The following is a 22,887-nucleotide window of genomic DNA, read 5'->3' on the forward strand; positions in this document are numbered from 1 at the left end:
CTCAGTGACTTCCGGTTTGCTCAGAGGGTTGTTTTGAGCGCTCCAAAGGCTTCAGCGACCTTCTGGAGGCTTCCCTGAAGCCTCCAGAGCAGTCAAAATGACCCTCCGAGCAAACCGAAAGTCCATTCCCAAACTTCCAGTTTGCCCGTAGGCCCGATTTTTTGTGCTCCGGAGGCTTCAAGGAAGCTCATGAAGCCTTCAGAGGGCCTCCAGGGGTGTGTGTGTGTCTTTCTGCCCTCTCCAGGCTCCTATAAAGCCTCTGGAGCCTGGGGAGGGCGAAAAATGCCTTAAAAAAGGGTGAACTCAGCTGGCCAGCGCTCACATGCGCGCTGGCCAGCAGACAGGGCAGCGTCTCGCGTGCACTGACAAATGGCTCCGCGTGCCACAGGTTCACCATCACTGTTCTAACCTGTGGTCAGCCCTCAGTTTTTCAGGCAAATGGCCTGGGTAGATTCTGTTGGTCTTTCTGCCGTTAGTAAATGCACAGAGGGAGAAAGATCCAGAGAAGGGAGTTTTTTTCAAGCACATTCAGACACACAGAGGCACATTTCACCTCCTGAGCTTTTAAAGGTAAAATTTAGAGGTATTCACCTTTCTAAGCAGCCTTTGAACTCAACATTCAAAACCCCTTTAAACCTTTGTTCCAAATGGCCAAGGTCTGGGAAAAATCCACCCACAGACTCAATGGGTCTGTGCCAGCAAGGGAGGCTTAGCCAGGCCAGGTCCATGTGACTTCTTTTTTTCTCTTGGGGATGTCTGGTGCATAGAACTGTAGGAAGTTCTCACCCAGCGCTCTCCCAGAAAAATGAAATATCCTAGGAAATATTGAAAAGGCAGAATATTTCTCTGGATGTGAAAAGGAAGAAACATGTTTTAAAAGACAGAATAGCTCCCTGTAGCTTCCTGCCCATCCTCACTTTGTCAATGGGCCATTAAGAAGATCAAACTAGTCCACTATACATAATAAAGAGTTCTCCCCTTCAGCTCCAGGGGGATGGGATTAAAACATGATAATATTGGCCCTTTTTCCAACTCCCAACATGGCATCTGAGAACTCAACCAAATGTGGATTCAAACGCAGCCTAGAGAGTTGCCCCTGCATGGCTCCATGGGAGTCTGACAACCAATCAGAATACAAGTTTAAGATCAAAGGCCAGAGAGGGCATAAAACCAGGGACTCAGCATCTCAGTCCTTCCTTCTCTTTTCTCCACCAACATTGAAGAATATGATCACCTTTTCTGTTCAGGGCTCAAGCTATGTGGTCCTGTCCACCAATAAACCATCTTTCCAAGCAGCCTCCATGTCTCCAGTGTCTTTTTCCCCACTTGGTGCTGAACCCAGAAGGACATTTCTTTCATCAGTAGAAACTGGAGAAGGATTTTTTTTAATGCCTCCAATCTGGAGATGGTGGTCAAACAGGCAACATCTGTGCCCAGAAAGCGGATAATACCTGTGGTTGAGTTTAAAGGAGTTAAAACCATCGAGTACTGAATTGCTAGAAAGGTTGGAAGGTGACAGGAGGACAGGAAGAAATAAAGTCCAGTTGCTTATTGAAAAAAAGCACCTCCTTTGGGAACAGCTGAACTTCCTTTTCCGGATCACTCATGGGAGGAGAGTGGTGTGCAGAGCGTCTTTTGTGCTCTTCCCATGGTCGAAGCAGCAGCTGGAAGGTGAGTTGAGGGCGGGCGGGAGGAGAGTCCTGGAAGCAGAAAAGCAACTGGGCTGAAGCATCTCAGCTTCTGCTGCTGCTGCAGGTTCCTTCCCTCCCCGAATTTAAGCCCACTGGTGCTGCACCCTGTGAAACTGGTGGCTGCAATTTTCCTTCTGGTGGGAAGATTGGAAAAGTCTCTTCCAAGTGAAGGTGGATTCTTTGGGAATAGCTTCCCTCCAGAGGTTGTGGGTGCTCCCATCACTGGAGGGTTTGTGACAGAGCTGGGAGGGACCTTGCAGGGCTTCTATTCCGACGCCCTGATCAAGCAGGAGACCCAACATCATTTCAGACAAATGGCTGTCCTGTCTCTGATTAAAAGCCACCAGGGATGGAGCCCCCACAACCCCTGAAGGGAAACCCTTCCACTGGTTCACTGTTCTTAGTGTCAGGAAGTTTCTCCTTAGTTTTAAGTTGCTTCTCTCCTTGATGAGTTTCCATGCAGTTCCTTGTCCTGCCTTCAGGGGCTTTGGAGAATAGGTTGACACCCCTCCCTCTTTTGTGGCAACTTCTCAAGTATTGGAAGATGGCTATCATGTCTCCCTTAGTCCTTCCCTTCACTGGACTAGACATACCCAATTCCTGCAACCCTCCTTTTTATTTTGGCCTCCAGGCCCCTAATCCTCTTTGTTGGTCTTTTTCTGCATTCTTTCCAGAGTCTCAACATCTTTTTTATGATATGGTGACCAACTATGTGCAATTATCTAAGTGTGGTCTTACTCTTTATAAAGTGGTACTAGTACTTCACATGATCTTGATTCTCTCTCTCTGTTAATGGTGCTTGTTACTGTATTGGCTTTTTTGGCCACTGCAATACACTTCTGGCTCATATCTAAATGATTGTCCACTAGGACTTCAGGGTCCTCTCATAGTTACTGCTTGAGCCAGGTTCTGCCTATTATGTACCAGTCCCTTTTGTTTTTCTTGCATAAGTGTAAAACCTTCCTTTTCCATTCCCATTCAATCCTCTCATCTAAGGCATTTACAAAGATATTTAATATCTTTGTAAAAGAAGATACTAAAGCAGAACATTGGAATACCCACTGCTTACTTCCCTCGTATAGATATAGTCCCATTAAGGAATACACTTTGAATGTGGTTTGTCAGCCAGTTATGAATCTATCTGTGTGGAAGGATGAACCTAACCCACATTTTTCAAATTTACCAAGAAGTAGGTTATGATCTACTTTGTCAACTGCCTTACTGAAATCCAATAATACTATGTATTTGATTGATCTGCTAATTTAGTCACTCTGTATAATAGTGAAATAACATTTGTTTGGAATTATCTGATCTTTATGCAACCATGCTGGTTTCTTTTTCAATATCTTGTTTTCCCTTTTTAGTGATATTGTGTTGGGCTGGGCTTATATGATCATACTAGTGGATTGGATACCCGTGCTTCATTACGGAACTGGAACAGCAATAGGTAGCATTCTTCACCATCACGCTGCATTATCTTGTAGCTGTAAAAGGCAGCAGCAGACACGGTCTTCTTGAGAGGAACTTTGATGTTTGGTTCACACTGAGATATATTGATGTAATAGCTATCTTCTTCATGGCAGAACATCAGAGGGTACTGGAGAGCTTCAAAGGGATGGTGCATCTCACTGATTCTTAACAACCAGTTTTCTCTACTTTGGAGAACGATATCTCTTTTCTCAAAATCCTGGGCGACAAGGAAACAACCACTTCTCTAGTCATGGGGGCATTGAAATGACTTCTGTGCCCTCCAGAAGGCTTCCTTTCAGCATTAATCACCACTTGGAAGTCCTTGTGGCCCTTCGGAACAGACTCAACAGCACCCTTAAGTTCCAGAATATACTTGTTGTGTTCTCGCAGCAACTTCTGCAGTTGGCTAACCAGTTGTGGATTAATGGCTGGGTAGATTCCACAACGGATGTCTCTCTCATTGTCATCATCACCAACAAAGTATATCTGGGGAAATGAAAGCTGTTGCTGAGGCCCCGCCATGATACTCCCTGTCCTGTGGTAGACCTGCCCCTGCACTTTGAATGTTGGCATAAAATTTCCCTCCTTCACCTTTCTGACTCCAAAAGACATCATTTGGAAGCATCCTTTGTACTTCCAGACAGCAGAGAGAAAGTGCTTTGCCATTGGATGCTGGTGGGTGAGAATGCCAAGGTGGCGCAGTGGTTAAATGCAGCACTGCTAGATCAGCAGTTCAGCGGTTCAAATCTCACCGGCTCAGGGTTGACTCAGCCTTCCATCCTTCCGAGGTGGGTAAAATGAGGACCCGGATTGTTGTTGGGGGCAATATGCTGACTCTGTAAACCGCTTAGAGAGGCCTGAAAGGCCTATGAAGCGGTATATAAGTCTACTGTTATTGCTATTATTGCTATTATTGCTGTGTAAGGGTTCACGGTATGGCTGAAGGGGAGGGAGGTGCACCACCACTGTAGTACATCCCGGGACTCTCATCCTGCCATTCCAAAGCACAGCACAGCTACCTGCGAACGGCAACAAACCAACATGACTTGTGGCTTGGCTGGGACCGTTGTGAGCATGCGTGGGTGGTGGGTGGAGTCATGGGAAGCTTTAAAAAGTGGAAGGGAGCACTGGGCTTCAGCCTTGACTTCATCTCACTATATCTTATCAGTAGGAGTTTGTCGGATTGTGCTGGAGTGTGGAAGATAAAACAATACACACTGAGAATCGTGTAGTTTATTGTTTATTTCTGCTTCACCGAACAGGAACCTGACATAGAGCATGGCACCAGGCACAGGGGAATTGGGGTCCGAGATCAACAACCTTGTCCCTGGTGTAATCAAACTGAGGTTCATCTTTAAACCAGAGAAATAACTTATTAGACAAAGGCATTGATCTCATTTGTGACGGATTAACATAGGGGTTATTCGATGTATACTTGTCAGGCCTACAGTTACATTACTTTTAGGATTTTTGGCCTGCCACACACTCTATTATTTTTCTATGCAGTTTCATTAGTGTAGTAATTGGGAGGGGGAATAGAAAGGAGTAGAATTGTGGAATATGTTGTTGTCATTCCTTTCTAGAAATCAAGGTCATATTTTGTCTCCGCACCTCTGCATCTGACCGGAACTAGATGGGTGGAAATGCCGGTGTGGCTGAAGAAGATTGGACCATATGATGGATTTATGGGTGTGGGGATAAGATCGTGAACCTTCTACTGGGTGGAATCCCAGGAAGCTTTTAGATTTGGGATTCCACAGTTTGTGCCAACATGTCTGTCTTATTAAATTGGAACTTTAAGGGTAGCTCTGCCTTGGACTCTGATTTAATTCTGCATGATATTTGGAACACTGACATTATACCAAATCTCTCTTTAAAATAAATCACCACCAAAAAACCCCACAGGGGCTGGTGAGGGGTGCTGGTTTCCCCATGCTGACTGACCTTGTCAGCATAAAATATCAGTGAAGAAAATGAGCTGGACAAGACGCTTCTCTGCAAATCTTCAGGGTGCAAAGGAATTTCTGTTTGAAGCTTCTTTGCAAAGCCTCGGAATGCGAAGGAGTTTCTGTTTGAAGATTTATAGCCTCTCGAGGAATGCAGTGGGGGAAAGATTCCGCACACGGCTGGAAGCAACAAGATGTTTGGAATCCCAGACCAACTTCTTCAGCCAAACGTGAGTCAATCTTTCCCCCACTTCACTAGTAAAAGCTGCAATGGGCTGGAGGAATTGAGTGGAGATAATTACTCCTTCCAAACAGCAATAAATGAAATGACCCATTACCCTGAAACTGAATAGAAGACAGATTCCCTATCAAAATGGGAAATTCAACCCAGCAAGAAGGGATTTGGCCAGCATCTTTCACTAGCCAGCCACTGGAAATTGGGCTGCAGCTTGTGAATCAAGCACCACCAAATTGGGCTTTCTTCCCAGGTCATGGATGGCAGAGATGCCATTGGGGACCTGCTTGTCCATCAACATGGGGAAATCCTCCTAGCCAGCAGAGAGGGCCTTGGCACATAACCCCCTCTAGCCAGCCATCGTTGGTTGAACTGCAACCTGTGAATCAGGCAACCCCGGGATGAGTCTTAACCTCAGGTCATGGATGGAAGGGATACCAGTGGGCACCTGCCCTCCCTCAGCAGATGGCACCATGGCAGATAACTGGGCAGTGGCCAACCCAGGTATTGACCCCACCCCCCCAAGGCCAGTCTCACCTGCAATGCCCCAACAGGTTCTTACCCCACCTTCCAACAGAGACGAGTTCTCGACAATAGAAGAATGGATGAATGAGGGGGAAACTGCAGGATGGATAGCAGAACAATGTGATGAGGCGGTTCCTAAGTTTAGAGATGTAACTAGGTTCCTTCCCTTGTGGGGCCCAATAAAATGCCACTGTTGCTGTCAACTTGGCCACAGAGCGTCAGAATGCTTGGCTCCAGCCCCAATGCCACAAACATGCACACCAACCGCCACAGTGGTAAAGAGAAGGCCCCAGATGCCACCAGAAAAGAGTCATCTGAGCCAACAACCTCTGGAAGAGGATCCCCAATCTAAGGTGATGAAGAGTCCTACTAATGGGGAGGCCTCGGAGGAGGAAAATGCCAAAGATGATCCTATGGTGAGTGCACCCATCCGCCTCTTTGCTTTCCAAGCCAATCTCCAAGTACCTGAGACGGGACTGGAAGGGGAAGTTGAAGCAGTTGTAGACACTGGTTGCACTCAATGCTTAATCAGCATGTCGATTGTAAAGCAACTGGGCATACGCACAAGACCTCTAGCCTGTCCCATTCGGGTTGAGCAGGTATATGGAACGCTAATTGGAGGAGCCCCAGCCACGCTAATAACTGAACTGGTGAAGTTACAAGTGGGCCGCCACTACGAGCTTCTCAGATTCATTGTAGCTCCTGAGATGCTGGAATATATTATCTTGGGGCTTTCATGGCTTGATAAGTGGAAGCCTACGATAAAGTGAGAAGACGGTGGTAGGAAACTGATTATTGCATTTGGGCTGCTACCACCAGTGGAGGAAAAGGGCTACCCAGGGACGATTGAACCCAAGAGCCCAGAATCTGTAGCACCTGCAGCAGAGACAAAAACCCCAGGGGTCCAACAAGTACCAAAAACATTGTTGGGGGATGTTTTGTCGAGAAAACTGCAGGACGACACTAAGAAGGGAGTTGTTGTTCACCCCATCAATTCTTCCATCAAAACGCAGCCCAAGGCACTAACTGAAGACAGGATTAGCTGATGAAATCTATGAAATTGGCGCTCCCAACAGACCAGTGGCTCAACAATAACTAGGATATCCTAATGATGGAAAATGGATTAGCCTGGAAGGGGTCCAAACTGTACGTCCCCGCAGGGTTGAGGCTTGAAGTTCACAACAAAGCCATGAGGCGCAACTAGGAGGCCACTTTGGATTCTTAAAAATGCTCCACATCACTAGGCATCAATTTTGGTGGCCAAAGATGAAAACAGAGGTGGAAGATTACGTAAAAAGCTGTGCTACTTGCACAATTACGAAACCACTGCCAGAGAAGTCCCCTGGACTACTACAATGAGTGGCCAGCCCTAACTGACCATGGGAAGAGGTCACAATGGACTTCATTGTGGAACTCCCAGACAGCAGTGGAAATAGAATAATCTGGACAGTTATTGATTTGGTTTCCAAGCAAGGGCACTTCATAGCTTGCTCAGGGTTGCTGTCTGCAAAGAAATTAGCGAAAATGTTTGTGAAACACATTTATTGCCTGCACGGATTGCTCAAGAGGATCATTTCAGACTGCAGAGTCCAGTTCACAGCCAAGTTCTGGAAGAGGTTCTGAGGTCCATTGGGTCAACACAACAACTGAGCTCAGAGGTTCAGCCCAGCATGAACTGTGCAGCAGAGAGAGCCAATGAGGTGGTGGAGCAATACATCCGGAGTTATGTGGACTATCAGCAAGACAACTGGTCCTACTTGCTACCCTTTGCCGAAGTGGCGTACAACGATACAGTCCACCGCAGCACTGAATTAACTCCTTTCCAGATTACCAGTGGCATGGAATTTGTTGCCATGCTTGAGTTGCCTAGAGAACCTCCCTCCTCCATGTCTCTGAATGAATGGATGGACACCCTAAAAAAAGAATGGGAAAGTACGAAGAAGGCTCCAGCAGATGCGGCAGAAACCTAGAAGAAGCAAGCTGAGGAACACTGCTCGCTTCAAAACCCCTTTCGTGTGGGTGACAAAGTTTTTGTGTCTACCAAGTACATGAGATTAAGAATGCCTAGCCAGAAATTTGGTCAAAATGTCTAGGTCCATTCCCAATAGTGAAGATAGTTAACCCAGTTATAATTCAACTCAGCCTACCCAGAAGTTTAGGGAAAATTGACACAGAATTTCATTGTAGCTTGTTGAAACCAGTAATTAGTCCAGCATAAGACCATCCACCCAAGCTTTCCCTCCTCCTGTAGTAATAGAAGGGGAAACACAATCTGAGGTGGAAAATTTTTTAGACTCCAGGCTGTATAGGGGTTGCTTACAGTATTTAGTGCATTGGAAGGATTACCCTTTTTCTGAAGCTACTTGGGTGAAAAGCTGGAACTTAAAAGTGGAGAAGTTAGTAAAACAATTCTACGAGAAGTTTTCGGTTAAGCCAAAGGGTCCCCCTGGGGGTGGGGAGAGGTGGTTAATTTTGTTATGTTAACTTTTATGTTATTCTCTTTTCAGAAAACATTTTTCTTCTGAGCAGAGGCCACCTGTCAGGCCTGCAGTTATATTCTTTTTAGGATTTTTTGTTTGCCACACACACTATTATTTTTCTATGCTGTTTCATTAGTGTAGTAATTGGGAGGGGGACTAGAAAGGAGTAGAATTGTGGAATGTGTTGTTGTAATTCCTTTCTAGAAATCAAGGTCATTTTTTTTCTCCGCACCTCTGCATCTGACCGGAACTAGATGGGTGAAATGCCAGCGTGGCTGAAGAAGATTGGACCATGTGATGGATTTATGGGTGTGGGGATAAGATCATGAACTTTCAACTGGGTGGAATCCCAGAAAGCTTTTAGATTTGGCATTCCACAATTTGTGCCAACATGTCTGTCTTATTAAATTGGAACTTTAAGGATAGCTCTGCCTTGGACTCTGATTTAATTCTGCATGATATTTGTAATCTAACAATACTTTTTTACAGCCTTTCTATTGACTTGGGGATGAGTTTGATGATACTTGTGTGCAGCTTTTCTTACTTGTGTTTTCCTAATCACATCTGTAAATCCTTTTTTTGCATTTTTCCTCTTTTCCCTTTAACTGGTGTTACGCTAGAAGGAACAGATTTGTCTGAATTGAGGAGTAAAATAAGGGTGGAGGATCTGCCTCTGCCTACCAGCATCCATTAGTGTTCATCTGGCTAGTGTCCTGTCAGTGTGTGAGAGAGTTGTGGGGTGTTTGGAAACTCAAACATTTATTTGCTGTGTGAGCAAGAAGGAGACAGGAAGGAGCCTGGACTTGGCTTAGCTCAACTGTTCTGTAGCAAAGCTGCTTGCTGCTGTGAAAGAGAAAGTGAAACTCCTCTTTTGAGGTGGAGAGAGGGAGTAGAACTTCTTAGCATCAGAGCTTGGAACTGATTTCTTTTCAGGTGGGGAGGGAGAATAGAACTCTTTAACATCAGAGGGCTAGTTTGAAAGTGAAACAGTTGTCATGTGACATGATGCTCCTTTGGGGAGCAACTGAAGGAATAATCTTCTGCTGCCTTAAATTCGGGGAGGGAAGGAACCTGCAGCAGACCTTTCAACCACGAAGGTGTAGCAGCCAGGACAAAAGTTCTGGAAATAAATTTATAGTGTCCAATTTTTTAATGCCAATTATTTTCAGAGGTCAGATATCACTTTCTGTGAGCTTCCAATCAGGTTTCAATCAAGTAAAAGTCCTAAATTCTTCACAGCCACAGTTTTCCTTTAAATAACTAAAGGCTGCCCATTTCCAAGGGTTGGTTACTGCTCTTACTTTGGTTCTTTTAGGATTTGTGAGTCCAAATTGAGGTTAGCTGGTGTGCAATCCAGGCTATTTAGTATTTTTAAAATTACACACAATGAGCCCTGGGACTCCTACTCATGAGACCATCAGTGCAACATATCCTGCTTTGCTGGACAACTGGGCAGCATCGTTTGTGAGTCACAATCAGGGCTGGGTGTTTCGAGATCTCTTTTCTGCTATCTCTTCAAGTGAGGGAATTGCCTGAGGGGGATGCCTCCTCCCCCATGGGATTAGTAGGGAGATATGACTGATTGAACCTTAATGCCAAAGAGCAAAAACTAACCTAGGAGGAGCTTTGTGTTCAGGTAGATGAAGAGGGTAACTGTAATTCTGAATGATGTGTTCTTGTGTATGCAGCTACTTCTAAAATACAGGCAATACAGGCACGCTGGACAAATTTTCCTCTAACCAGACAGAAATCTAAGGAGTTCAGAACTTACTGTGTCAGCCACTCCCAAATACAATCTCCCAGAGTCCATTTAAGTGAATACAACATAAATGAGACAAGAAAGAAAACTTTACAATCAATTTCCACCCTCTCCCATAGACTTTCCCGTTGTCTTCTGGGGATTGAAAAGAGTCTTTTAGTCTTTACTTGTCCATCTCAGGGTCCTTTCTTTCATGTCTGCTGGGTGGCAGTAGGCTTGGCTTGATGGTAAGAATGGTCAGTCAGGCTTGGGAAGGTCTGCTCCACTCTGGTTGCTGTGATAACTTTCGGGTGAATGACTGGACCCAAATCCAATTCCTGGCTCAAATGGATGGAAGGTCTCCTCTGGAGGCAGCATCTGGATTTGTGTGCTCCGCTTCCACAGGTTGCAGAGTCATCTGTGCAGAGCTGAAAGACGTAAGAACAGGAACCCCCCCTTTTGCTGGTATTCTTACCAGGAAAGGCATTGTTGAAGGATAAGAGATGGGGAGGTAGAGTTGGGGGTGGATAGATATTTTGCAGGCAAGATTTGAAGAAAAAAATAACACATCAGTACTGCAGTTATTAAATAGATAAAGCAGTTTCAACAATATGGGGACGCAACAGATGAGGGAGAAAAAAATGGATTCACATGCTTCAGAAAAAGGATGGACAGAGGAAATCATTTCAACACACAGAAAAAGCAAGAATAACATTTTTCTTGTAAAGGAACTTAAAACGTTCCCTCATAAACTTGGGTTATTCTTACAAGTACAGAATGGAAAGGAAACTTCACCCTGTTCTGCTGGCCAGGCAAGCTCAGTGTGAAGGCATTTTCATTGTTTAATTCAACATTATTTGTAATAATGTAATTATTTTTTTCTCCTAGGGATCAGAGACATTTAAGTTACATTTACCTTGAGGAAACCCAAAGACTTTGACACACACACACAGACACACACATGCATATAAACACAAAAAGAACATGAGAGGAAAAACAAAGCTCTCCAGCTCACACATATGATACTGGTCATTCCCAACATAAATCTCAGTTAAATTAGGGAAGGCACAAATCTTAACAAATGTATCGTGTGATTTCATGGAAAACAGAGAGGGAGAGAAACAACCCACAAAAAAACCGAAATCCCCAACATTCCTATTTATATATTTCCCTTTTAAGTATCTTTATTTAGCCAAATTGGTTTTTCTTGCTTCATCCCTGAGCAGAGTCCATTTCTCACATGCCTTGACACATGTCATATTCTTCATTCCTGTCTGGACAGGTAATTTGTCCCAAACCCAGGCCTCCATCAGTCTCCCTTGAGATTTCAGTGGGATCCTAGACTAGGAGCTTCCCATTTCCTGGTCTGCTCTTCCCACTGTCCGCGACAAGACTCCAAGGCTCCACTCTTTTCTTTTACTTGGGACCCTTGCAACCGTGGAATACATCACTCCCAACAGGTGAACGTACCTTCTAATCTGTGGTCAGCCCTCAGTTTTTCAGGCAAATGGCCTGGGAGGATTCTGCCTGCAAAATTACTCAGAGTATGGGTACCTCCTTTCCAGAATAGGGATCTGCTCAGTGATGCTCAGCCTGTCACCCAAGAGTGATCCTCTCATTTGCCTTTTAACTCCTTCCCACGCACTCTCTCCCTTTTCCCTACAGAAGGTCCTGTGCTCTGGCAAATCCCCCATGCTCTCCAGACTCTGTTGGTCTTTCTGCGGTTAGGAAATGAACAGAAGGAGCAAGATCCAGAGAAGGGATTTTTTCTCAAGCGCATTCACACACACAGACACATACTCTCTTTCATCTCCTGGGCTTTTAAAATTTAGAAGTACTCACCTTTCCAAGCAGCCTTTGAACTCAACATTCAAAACCTCTTTAAAACCTTTGTTCCAAATGGCCAAGGTGTGGGAAAAATTCACCCACAGATTCAATGGGTCTGTGCCAGCAAGGGAAGCTTACCCAGGCCAGGTCCATCGGTCAAGTTAGTTTGGAGACCCATCTGGGTTGCCAGATTATTGGAAGAAATGTCCATCTGGGTTCAGTTCGAAGTGGGAAAAACACTGAAAACATGGACACTGCTTGGAATGATGGTTTAATGGTGGACAGGAGGACATGGTTTGAGGTCCTGGGCAAAATGAGCACATAGGTGAGAGAGAGAGAGAGAGAAAGATTAATACCCTCTCTTGGCCCCCGCCTTAGAGATTCCTGTTTCTGTGTAAGAAATGTATTCTGATTAGTTGTCTTGAGTTCCAGCCTTGGTCTAGCCTTGCTGAGTGATGCAATCTCACCAGGTTCCATGTGGTGAGTTCTGTTGCTAGATGGGTAGAGGGCTAATCCTATTATTTCCTGAGGGTGAAGATCTTTTGTGTTGTAGATAAGGTGGTACAGTCTTTCTGGGGCTGTTAACAAAGGTGGAGACTGCTTTGCAAGAGCATGTTTCTCCTTTTCTCATGCAGAGAGGTATAATATTCTGCCTTTTTAATATTTCCTAGAAGGTTTCATTTTTCTAGGAGATGGCTGGGGTTGAAATACTAAAAAGAGCAAGAGATGATGGATAGATATAGAATACTTAAGATAGCAATTGTTTCATTAAAGATTAGAAAACATGTAGAAAGTAGAAATTGGGAATAGTATGTGTTGTGGCCCAGCAGGAGTCGTTGGAGCTACTACCAGACTCCGACAGCGAGGGGCTCTATGAGTCGGCTCTGGAGGATGTGGAGGACCCTGGACAGGGTTCCGACTCCGAGCAGGGTGCAGAGAGGCTGGTTGGCCACCAGGAGGCACCTGAGCCTTGGACCAGTGGGGAGGAGACAAGGGAGAGTGAGCCGGAAGCCAGCAGTGAGTTGTTCCTGGATGCCCGGTATCGAAGAGCTAATAGGCGTCAGGAACAGTTGCGCAGTTACAGGAGGTAATTCCACTCAGCTGGTGGTCATTAGGCTCCTCTCCAGACTAAAAAAAGACTGCTTGTGCACAAGCCCCTCTTGCAGAAGTCAACACATTGACTATATATATATATATATCTTAAAAACTATCCCAGTGGGGACAAATTATATTTATCAGCCATGGATTTGCGATTTTGGGAGGGAATAAAGTGGGGCAGTAAGACAGGGAACAGAAGACCTTGGAAGAGTTTATGGCTTTGCTGGCTGTTGCAAGAGTTCATTGCAAAGAATGTGACTTCTTCTTTTTCTTTTGGGGATGTCTGATGCTTAGAACCAAATCCCCAGAAGGCAAGAAAGAGCAATGGGTGTGGTTCTGAGTATAAAAATAATAATAGTTTATGTCACGATGAAGGATTAAGTGCAGATTAGAAATAAATATTAATTGAATTTCAATATACAAAAAGGGGATATTAAAACAAACACGAGGGAAATAGCAGAACATCCAACCAAAAAACCTTCTTTCACAGCAATGTGGACAATACCTGTTTTTTTCATTCAAAAAGCTATTTAATGCCTTTTTTTAGAAATGAAATGTTTTCCACCATATAATGTCTTTTTCACAGCTCCAACACCAGGGAGTTTATATTTTATTTATTTTACTTATTTGATTTGTCAACTGGTTACAAGATAATAGGTATAAGAATAAACATGAGCATGAATGAAATGGGTACGAATAAATGGGGACAGTAGGACAGGGATGATGGGCACAATGGTGCGCTTATGCACGCCCCTTACAGAACCCTTAGGAATGGAGTGAGGTCAATAGTAGGCAGTTTAAGGTTAAAGTTATGGGGATTTCAAGATGTAACAAATTTGCAACAAAGAAGAGGCATCTTGGTGCTGCTACCACCAGGGTAGCAACCAGGCACCTCCAAGAAGACAAGATCACAGCAGGGGTTGTTCAGGAACCTAAGAACCCAGGACTCAAAACCACAATGCTTTTTCTTCTTGAGCTACAACCTCTGTGCATATTTTTTTACCATATATATTTTTAGAAGCTTCAGCAACTTACTGGGGCAACTCAGAAACTCTGCTTATGACTCACAAATATTTTGTGCAAAGGAGATGCTGGCTAGGAAATTCTGGCCTCAAAATTCAGAAGACTTTCAGGATGCAGAAGGAGGAAACTGAACGTTGAGTTTCTCTAACACACATTATAATTAACATGAGAGAAATACCAGAATATATAAAAACAACCCTCTGTAGAATAAAAAGATAAATAGACATTGGGGAAGGGGGGAAATTTCTTCTGCCATGTATAGGCAATCAGGCCTTCTTTCTTAGGCTCCATTTCTAAGCCCTGCTGTATATGTTTCTCTGTACGACCTAATGGGAAACTTCAGTGCAAGAAAATTTACAGCATTTACACTTGGCATTTAGCAGATAATAAAATTTCCTCCTCCAAGAATGAAGCTTGGTGGTTGATGCTTTTGGATGCAGCCCTGGCCAGCAGGAGTGAACCTCGTTCCCTTGGAGTGTCTGGCCTGATGCTGCTGCCATGCCCTAAAATCCTGGGAGCCACAGGAAATCAGTCATAAAGTTTTGGGGTATTAGAGAGGTTTTGATCTCCACTGAGAATCACCCCTAAGAAAGCTGATTGTGTAATTCTGTAAAACCTTCATGAACGTTTAGGGCTTGGCACATAGTTAATCTTCACAAGGCTAAGTAACATCACATTTCACTATTTCACTAGGCTCAGCTGCAAAGTCGGTCAAAAACGACTTGATAGTATTTAATCAGTGGAAACTTGTTGCAAACCCCTTAGGTAGAAACTGGAGAAGGATGTTTTTTTCTGCCTCCTATCTGGAGATGGTGCTCAAACCGGCAACACCTGTGCCTACAAAAGTGGATAATACCTGGGGTTGAGCTTAAAGGAGTTAAAACCATCGAGTACTGAATTGCTAGAAAGGTTGGAAAGCGACGGGAAGAGTAGAAGAAAGAAACTTTTGAAAAAAAGCACCGTTGGGAACAGCTGAATTTCCTTTTCCGTCCGGATCACTCATGGGAGGAGAGTGGTGTGCAGAGCGGCTTTTCTGCTCTTCCCGTGGTTGAAGCAGCAGCTGGAAGGTGAGTTGAGGGCGGGTGGGAGGAGAGTCCTGGAAGCAGAGAAGCAACTGGGCTGAAGCATCTCAGCTGCTGCTGCTGCAGGTTCCTTCCCTCCCCGAATTTAAGCCCACTGGGGCTGCACGCTGTGAAACTGGTGGCTGCAATTTTCCTCCTGGTGGGAAGATTGGAAAAGTCTCTTCCAAGTGAAGGTGGATTCTTTGGGAATGGCTTCCCTCCAGAGGTTGTGGGGGCTCCCATCACTGGAGGGTTTATGGCAGAGCTGGGAGGGACCTTGCAGGTCTTCTATTCCGATGCCCTGATCAAGCAGGAGACCCAACATCATTTCAGACAAATGGCTGTCCTGTCTCTCATTAAAAGCCACCAGTGATGGAGCTTCCACAACCTCTGAAGGGAAACCCTTCCACTGCTTCACTGTTCTTAGTGTCAGGAAATCTCTCCTTAGATTCTGTCCCTCTATTAAGGCAGCCTAGGATTGCGTTGGCTTTTTCGGCCACTGCAATACACTGTTGGCTTACATTTAAATGATTGTTCACTAGACTTCAAGATCCATCTCGCAGTTACTGTTCTTTCCAGAGTCTCAACATCTTTTTTATGATATGTTGACCAAACTGTGTGTAATTATCTAAATGTGGTCTTACTCTTTATAAAGTGGTACTAGTACTTCACATGATCTTGATTCTATCTCTCTGTTAATGGTGCTTGTCACTGTATTGGCTTTTTTGGCCACTGCAATACACTTCTGGCTCATATCTAAATGATTGTCCACTAGGACTTCTCATGGTCCTCTCATAGTTACTGCTTGAACCAGGTTCTGCCTATTCTGTACCAGTCCCTTTTGTTTTTCTTGCAATAAGTGTAAAACCTTATTTTTCCATTCCCATTCGATTCCCTCATCTAAGGCATTTATGCAGATATTTAATATCTTCGTAAAAGAAGATACTAAAACAGAACATTGGGGTACCCCCTGCTTACTTCCCTCGTATAGATACAGTCCCATTAAGGAATACACTTTGAATGTGGTTTGTCAGCCAGTTATGAATCTATCTGTGTGGAAGGATGTACCTATCCCATATTTTTGTAATTTACCAAGATGTAGGTTATGATCTACTTTGTCAACTTCCTTACTGAAATTCAATGATACTATGTATTTGATTGGTCTGTTAATTTAATCTCTTCGTGTAAGAATGAAATAACATTTCTTTGGAATGACATGTTTTTGACAAAGCCATGTTGACTTTGGTTATATATTTGCTTGCTTGTAGGTGTGTGGAAATCTTCTTTTCCAGGATCTTCCCAGGAAGTGATGTCAGGTTAATTGTCCTGTAGTTTTATGGATCTCAGTACTTGGTTTGGGCCCCTTTTGCAGCAATCACTGCCTCAATGCGGCATGGCATGGAAGCTATCATTCTGTGGCACTGCTGAGGTGTTATGGAAGACCAGGATGCTTCAATAGCAGCCTTCAGCTCTTCTGCATTGTTCGGTCTCTTGTATCTCATCTTTTTCTTGGAATTGCCCCGTAGATTCTCTATGGGGTTCAGGTTAGGCGAGTTTGCTGGCCAATCAAGCACAGTAATCCCACGGTCATTGAACCAGGTTTCGGTGCTTTTGGCAGTGTGGGCAGCTGGAAAATGAAGTCAGCATCCCCATAAAGCTCATCTGAGGAAGGAAGCATGAAGTGCTCCAAAATCTTCTGGTAGACGGCTGTGTTGACCCTGATCTTAATGAAGCGCAATGGTTCAAAGTCCTCTTTTCTGATGAGAGCAACTTTTGCCAAAAGCAACAAAATCTGGTTCAGTGACTGTTGGATTACTATACAATCCTTGTTTTCTTGATTGCATGTAATATTCTAATTTTCTGAGATGGTGGATTTGAGTTTTTCATGAGCTGTATGCCATAATCATCACAATTATGACAAATCACGGCGTGAACTATCTTGCTTTGCATGTAATGAGTCTTATATATTAGTTTCACCTTTTAAGTTGCATTACTGAAATAAATGAACTTTTGCACGATATTCTAATTTTTCGAGTTTCACCTGTACATGGCAAATTTGAGGTTTGTAGGCTTTACAGTTCTGGAGATTTTGTGAACGCGTGAGTGGTATTTTGCTTTTATATATATAGATTTTCCATTATTTCCCATGCTCCTTGCATTGTTTTCTCCTTTAGTATTTTTATCCATGAAATTTTGCTTAGGCTATGAATTTCTTAAAATCAGCTCTTCTAAAGTTTAAGACACTTGTTGGATTATATTTTATTGCTTGTGTTTGCATTATATTGAATTCCAGTAAGGTTCCGACAACTTCAATTCCTTCTATCGCTTCTCTATTAGTAAGAATTAGGTTGAGTAGTTTTTCCTCTAGTTCCCTCCTCCACCTTTTAGATGACAAAGTTGTCAGCTAAATTGGTTAGGAATCTGTTCAATCTCCTACTTGCTGTAGAGTTTGTCTCCCAGTTAATATCAGGGTAGTTAAAGTCTCACATTGCATGCTTTTTTATATAAAGTTTTTTTATTTTTTTCATTTTCATAACATAATCACATGTATACTATTACATAGCCAACATCGTATTGTATTATTAAATGTTTACGTCAATTCATCTTACCATCCATGGCACGACAAAACCGCGGTCCACTAAAGCGCGCCCAATTAAAGCGCGTACCTGACGTCAGCAGCGCGACAAATACCACCGCGGAGAAAAAAGGGCGCTTTAAAAAGCGCTTTTAAAGCAAGCCGATTCACGAAAAGGTAAGGGTTAGGGTTAGGTTAAGGGTTAGGGTTAGGTTTAGGGTTACGTTAAGCGTTAGGGTTAGGTTTAGGGTTAGGTTAAGGGTTAGCGTTAGGTTTAGCGTTAGGTTTAGGATTAGGTTTAGGGTTAGGTTTAGGGTTTGGTTTAGGGTTAGGTTCAGGGTTAGGTTTGGGGGGGTTAGGGTAAGGTTTTCGCGTTAATTTTAACTTTAACGCTCACAGCATGATGTTTTCGTTGCGCTGTGATGACGTCAGGTACGCGCTTTCGTCGAGCGCGCTTTAGTCTACCGCGGTTTTGTGGTGGAACCCTTACCATCAACTCCCTAAAACAATTATTGGCTCTTCTGCTCTCCATGCATCATATTTGCACGTTATCCGTCACTTTCTTCTCCCTCTCTCCTATCCCTCCCTACCTCCTCTCTTCCCTCTGTCCCCCTCTCCCTCCCTCCCTCCCTTCTCTCTTTCCTCTCTTCCCTTCTCTTCTCTACTTCCCCTTCCTCTCTCCTCTCTCCCCTTTCCACTCCTCCTTTCTCTCCTCTTCCACCCCCTGCTCTCTCTCCCATCCCTCTCTTCTTCCCTTTCTTCTCTCCTTTACTTCACATCTCAGTTACTTGGTGTATTTCAGCTTCTGAGCGAGCTCCCTTTTATGATGATGGTATTTATAATTCCTTTTCAATATACAAATTTTATTTTAACATATATCTTCCTCCCTTTTTTTAAAAAAAATAGGACAAAAAAGTATACATATACATATATCATTGTACTTTTAAACACCCCACCCACTCCAGCCTAATTTTGGCTGAGATGTAGACCTGGTTACAATTCCCAGCTATTCTCATCATTATATTTACATAATTATACATCCTTACATCCTCCATATATTTTAACCTTTATTTAATTATTTTCCATTATCATATTCAACCAGTTAGCAACTCCATTTTATTATCATATTTAGGAATAATCCCCCTTAGCTTTATATTTTCCCATATAACAATTTCTAGTTGTGTAATTTTTTCCTAGTAAGTCTTTTATCTCACGTCTCTGTTCCTGCCTTCTCTCTCTTCTTTTTTTGAAACGTCCACCCCCTTCAATTTTCCCCAAGCCACTATCAAAGGGATCTTTTATATTTCTCTTTGGTGGGGCGTAACTTCCTTCTTCAGTTTTCTTTATGCCACTGACAACCTCCAAAACCTCTTTTGTCTTCTTTTTATTCCCTTTTGTTGGGACACATCCCCCTTTTACAATTTTCCCTATATCACTGCCAAGCCCTATAGAATTTTTGGTCTGCTTTTTATTTCCCACCATTTCTACCCCTTCATTATCTTTGCCCCCTTCTTCTTTGCCTTCTTCTGTAAATACCTGCTTCTCTGGGTTCAGAATTCTATTTAGGCTTGATTTTAATGATTTATGCATATTTTTATAATTTCACGTAGTTCTTGAAATTCCCAGCTTTCCATGATGTCCAGTTCCAAAGTAACAGTTAGTTGTACAGTTCTTATTTCAGAGTTCCGGTCCACCTTACATCAGCTGCTGTGGGGAAGAGCGACAGGAGCCAACTTGGTCTTTTGTTCTTCCTTAATGTCCAGTTCCAAAATTGCAGTTAGTTATACAAATCTTACTTTGAGGTTCTGGTCCACCTTAAATTTACTTAATTCAACTACTGTGAAAACAGAAGAGAAACTGGAGCCATCTTGATCTTTTGCAGAATAAAAAAGAGAGAGAGAGAAAAGAAAACTTTTTTTTTCTTCCTACTTTTCACCTCATTATAGTTGCTCAAAATATATTAATTGGAACAAGCTTGCATACAGCCAAAACTCGGATATGTTTCTTCTTCGCCTCCTGCTTTTCCAAGTTCTGATTTATGGCAGTTGGTTAATTAAAATTTCCTACCCAGGCAAGATTAGGTTATCAGTTGTCAGTGAGGAGATAATGCTTTTTTCTTGATCTTTCCCCCTTGTTGCATTCCCTTTCTCATTAATTGGGGTTGCTTAAGATATGTTAGTTAAAAAACACTCGGATGCAGTAAATCTTCACGCTCCGAGGCTCCTTTGAAAACACAATCTTTTCAAGTCGAAAACCAAATTTAGAGTTGCTATTTGAGAGGGTTTGTCACTTTTGTCTCCTTTCACCCTTTCTGTCTGAATTGTTTCAAACAAATGGCTTTTGGGGGGAGGGGGAGGCTAGTGTTTCAACCCTCCATTTTTCCTTTTCTTTATTTCTTTCTTTTGGAAAAAATCCCGATCTGACCCTCAATATTATTTATGCTCTCAAGATTCTTTGCCTTTTCCAAGTTTGATTTATGACTGTGGATTTGATGAATTTTCTTACCGGTCTTTCATCTCTTCCTCACACTCCTCTTCTGTTGCTTTGGCTAGAAGTCAGCTTCTTGTGCAGCCATATTGCCATGCTGCTGCCTCTACTCTAATTCAGAGGGCAAATCTCTGACCTGCGAGGGACCTGTTGCTTCCCCCTGGATCTGATGAGAGCCCCCTTTTCACCCCATCTCCAGTGGGCTTCTGATCTAAAAAAGATCTCGGAGATGGTTTGTCAGACAGGGTTCATGTAAGGCTCTTGAGAGGCCACACACACCCATGACTGTCCAGCTGGAGAACCTCCGGTCGACTCTCTCCCATTAGATCTTTTATTGTTATTTTATTATCAAAAGTTTTTTTTATTTTTATTTTTCAAAATTGACACAACACATTCTTTACATACTGTAGAAAGTATATCAGTTGGTTACAAAAAATTTCGTGCATTTCTTTCACAGTCACCCATGATTCATATTAATTCTAGTATTTTAAATCAAATATATTTATTCATATTACCATCATCCTACCCCCATTCTCGTTTGACTATAATTATTTAAACGTCCTTCATCATAAAACATACCAAAACTCAAGACATAACCACATACTGGCATCTCATTTGCTATTTCTAGTATCCCAATAACACTATTCCTTATGGCCTATTCTAGCTAAACATCAATAATGTTTAGTAACAAAGGTTTCTAATCTTTCTTTCCAAATCACTGTTTACAATTTACATCCAATTTCCCTAAGCTGTACCCATACCTATATAGACATTGTTATCATTATCTCTCCTTTATTTGACTATGTCCATTATCATAATTTAGTTCTTTTTTTAATTAATCTTTATATGTAACCAAACCATTTCTCAACTTCCTTTCATAGGTACCATTCAATATTCATATCCAATTACTACTTGTTATACCAATACATATGTGTACATTATTATCATTTTCAATTGTTTATTTAACCATATCTATTGTCACTAAATTTCACTAAGTCCAACTAGTTTTAGATTAAACACTTTTATCTATCAGCCTGTAACTTTATAGTAGCGAAATAGTCTCATGTCTTCGGCCATTTGTGGCATCAGTCCTCTAATCATCTCCTTAATCAAGTTTGTATGGACTCTTCTTTGCAACTCCTTGTTTATTGATTCTCTCATGTAGTTTCGATGCACTTCTTTTTCCTTAATCAGCTTGTCTTTAATTGTCAGTGTTATTATCAATTTCTCCCTTTAAATCCATAAGTTCTTTTATTTTTTCTTCTTCTGTGTCTTGCCATCTAGGGTAGGGTTCCCATCCATCTAGTTCCCCTATCAATATTCCACTTTTTTCATTTCCAGACAGAAACCATTCACCATAGATGTCAGCAGATTTGATTTCTTTGTAGTCATTTTTCTCTTTATTGTTTGGGACTCTACCCTGTATTTTTCCCATTTGATAAGCATCTCCATCCTTTTCATCATATTTTTCTGTTAAGTGCTCTAATTTTTCAAACATTTTCTCAAATGTATTTGATAATTTCTGTATTGCAAACATTATCTCTTGCAAGCTGACAGTTTCTCTCTGTTGTTGAAAATAAGCCATTGTTTCCAGCTGTTAAAACACTGCTGCTCTGACTTGGAAGGTTTTTACAAGGTTACACCTAGGTTCACCATGAGATCTCTGGTTAAGGATATACTTCAAAGGAACATTTGTATAAACAAATGGTGCTTTACTTCTTATCACTTTCTATAAACAAACTGTGAGACTTTAAAGTTCCAGACCAGGATAATCAGTAGTGAAATTAAAAGTATTTTGTTTTCAGTACTCAAGTTTCCAATCTTCGAGTAGCAGTTATCTCTCTCTTTATTGTTACAATTGTTGCAATTCCCTTTGTTCTTTTTGTATCATTTAATATTCCAAGTTTTTTAAAAAGTCAAATTCTTACATGAAATAGAGAAGAAAGAGTAAAAGACACATGTAGTGATGAATAAGGAGACGTTTAGCCCGTAGGTTGTGAAAGTAATAGTAAAAATTTTAGAAGAAGAAAACTTGATCCATTCATTTCAAACAGCTTGCATAAATTCCATCCATGAAAGTAACATTTAAAAATTAAGATAACACGCTGACCAAAACCATCCAAAGCTTAATTCCGCAGTTTTTTTACTTCAATGTCTTTACAATAAGTATGGTATTTCCTGTCCCATCCACGTATTAACCAGGTTCAATTGTGCTTAATCCATCTTTGGTTGCATAGGTAGTCCTCACTTACCACTTCTTCTCTGAGACTTCAAAAGTTACTATGGCACAGTAGAAGCAGACGAGCACCTGGTCCACAAAATTTTTGGTAATCCTAGGACTTGTTCCGTGACCGCATGTCAGCCATGACTGTGGTTTTGAAGGTGCAGGAAAAGGATTGCACCAATTTGGGTTCTGCCAATAGTTGCATATTTATGATGGCGGCGGCATCCCACACTCATGATCCCCATTTGTGACCTTGCCAGCTACCTTCTGACAAGCAACATCAGTGGGTATACTGGCAGGAAATTGCAAGCCACAGTCATATAAAATTGCCTTTAACAACCCACAGTAATTAGCTTAACAACTACAGAGGAGCAGATGTAAGTTGGCACTGTCATGTGACATGATGCTTAATGATTAAGCTGCTTAGTGACATAAATATCTGTTCCAATTGCCGTAGGTTAAGTAAGGACTACTTGAACAAGGATGTCACCAGAGAGGTTGTAGACA

General features: G+C 42.4%; 1 protein-coding gene across 1 annotated transcript in view; it reads left to right on the forward strand.

Annotated features, from left to right (window-relative positions):
* Positions 1-22,887, forward strand: part of LOC148047588 (uncharacterized) — a 45,220-nt gene that overhangs the window by 20,111 nt on the left and 2,222 nt on the right. The gene's annotated exons all lie outside the window — the stretch shown is intronic.

The sequence above is a fragment of the Thamnophis sirtalis genome, unplaced genomic scaffold (assembly GCF_051295495.1).
Source record: "Thamnophis sirtalis isolate CommonGarterSnake01/CBP01778 unplaced genomic scaffold, rThaSir2_p1.2 scaffold_3, whole genome shotgun sequence".
Taxonomy (NCBI): domain Eukaryota; kingdom Metazoa; phylum Chordata; class Lepidosauria; order Squamata; family Natricidae; genus Thamnophis; species Thamnophis sirtalis.